Here is a 2,444-nt window from a genome sequence, read left to right as displayed (position 1 = left end):
GCTGGAAAAGGCAGAGGAAGGAGAAGAGGGATTGAAATAAGACGTAAGGGAGAGAATAAATGTTATCTAAATGATGAATAAAGATAGCTGTTGTTGTAGAAACATGATAGAAGGGAATAATACAAATGTAGATAGTATAGTCCACTGCACATATTGTGTATTGTGTAGCTTATGTTTTGCTACACACTCACAAAAACACACAAACTATATTTACATCCCACAGCTAGCCCACTGTTGACCATCATGTAGTTTAAGCCGACCTTAACCCAACTTCCTCATGTCGCAGTCTCTCAAGGTGCTGTGATTATAGGCCGGTAACACCATCCCTGGCTAGACTCAGAAATGATATTTGAAAGGATTCCTTCTTATGGGGGAGGTAAGAGGTCTCTCGTACAGCCTGTTTGGATTACTACTTTTGATTTTTTTCTTTTAGCCAGGTGGTTATTGTTTTGATAAAAATGAAGTCCCAGGTTATAACATGTTCTCATCTACTTGATGGAAAAATCACACCTGAACCCGTGGAATTAAGAACAGACCAAGAGAAAGTCTACAGTTGTCTGTGATATTGCTGACACCAACCAGTTTCTAAACTACTGCCCGGAGTTATAGCTCTATCCTTAATTATCACAGAGCCTTTGAGTTAGGATTTAGTAATTCTTTATTTCTTTTCTTTAACCTTTATTCATAGACACATTTTAGAGAGAAAGAAACAAGGCAGATTTACAATTATGTTGCATGTGGACATATAGGAAGTTATGAATTTTTTTAAATCAACAGTTTGAAAAGGTTTCATCAAAGTAAACTAATCAATGATAAAATGTGGAATTTCCGAAGGCACTCAAAGGAAATCTGTACATTCTCAGCTTTTTCTCTTTCTCCCATCTCTTCATCTTTTTTGTTCTGGGGATTACACCCTGCACAGGCAAGGACTTGATCACAGAATTACCCTGAGCATTATTTCTTAAGCAGCTAAGTTAATTTTGCTTTGTCTGTTCTAGTCTCACACCATAGAAGCATTACCTTTTCAATGAAGAGCTGGAAAAACCCAAGACTTACCTTTTTTTTTAAAGCACAATTTGTCTACTAAAATTGTCTATCACTGTTTTTTTTTTTTAAATAATATTAGAATTTCTGAGCTCTTTAAATGTCTCTGTTCTGGAACTCTGTCCTCTGGGCATGATGCTGCCCCTGTCCTGTTGAAGTCAGGGCAAGACTGGGCTCACTAACATTTTTCTTGTGGAAGTGGGAAAGGGGTTCAAGGCTGTGTATAAGACTCTCCCTGAGCATTAGCTGTTGTTATGTGGAAAGCTAGTTTCTGGTGGAATAGCTGCCCATGCCTCTGTAAGCAGCCCTACAGCCATGCTCCTGTCTGTAACCCCAGTTATTTTCATCACAGATCTATTTATTTTATTATATATGTATGAGTGCCTTGCTTGCATGTATGTGTGTGCATGCATGTATGTACATATGTATGTATATATGTATGTATATGTATGTGTACCACGCATGTGCTTTATGTGCACCACCTGTTCAGAAGAACAAGTGCCTTGTTCAGAAGAGTGAATCAGTTCTCCTGGAACTGGAGTTACAGGTCTTTGTGAGCTGACATGTGGGCACTGGGAACTGAACCCAGGTCTTCTGCCAAAGCAACTGCCCCAACTTCTGCTTTGTCCTTCCAGCCTCAGGAAGCCTGGTTAAACCCACGGTTCCAACAAGCTAGACTTGGGTAGATTCTTTTCTTCCTTCTGCCACAGTTGTCTTACTTGGTGTGTAGCATTTGGTTCACACCTCCCAGAGAAAAGTTAGCATGCCTGGTACCTCACTTAATTATTTCTGTTCACAGTATATTTACTAGTGCCTTCTGTTAAAAAAGCAAACAAAATGACAATATTTTTTTCTATATTTTAAAGTATTTTTCTAAAATCAACAAAGTGTTTTATAGAAAGAAAATATTAAGAACTAGAGGAGTCTTTGAGTGGGTTTGCTTTCACTGCACATAGCTACCTCCCATATTGTTTGCTTGGGTATGTGCTCAAGAAAGCTGCTTGTGCTAGACTGTATCGGGTATGACATCATATAATGTCATTGAATAGGAACAGATCAACCTTGAACAAAACACTGTGAGAAAAGTGATTACTAATATATCATATATAACTGAAAGAAACTCCCAGACAGCCATCTCTCCATTCCTTATTACACCCAGGTATCCACTCTCCTAGGCTCCGAGTTTGGCCTAAGAAACTCAGAGATGGACGGAGGAGATCTCTCTTCTGTCATCTCTCTCACATCTGTGGAGACAGCTGGCCAGGGAGTGCAGATACAAAATCAGGTGGCCTGCCTTTAGGACCCAGTTCTTCTGCTTTTCATTGCTGGAGCAACTGTTCTCTTGGCAAGCCAGAATCCTCAGCCAGAGACTTTCTCACTGTAACAATGGGCAACAGAAA

The sequence above is a fragment of the Micromys minutus genome, assembly GCF_963924665.1.
Source record: "Micromys minutus genome assembly, chromosome: 13".
Taxonomy (NCBI): domain Eukaryota; kingdom Metazoa; phylum Chordata; class Mammalia; order Rodentia; family Muridae; genus Micromys; species Micromys minutus.
Note: the sequence above shows the minus strand (reverse complement) of the source record.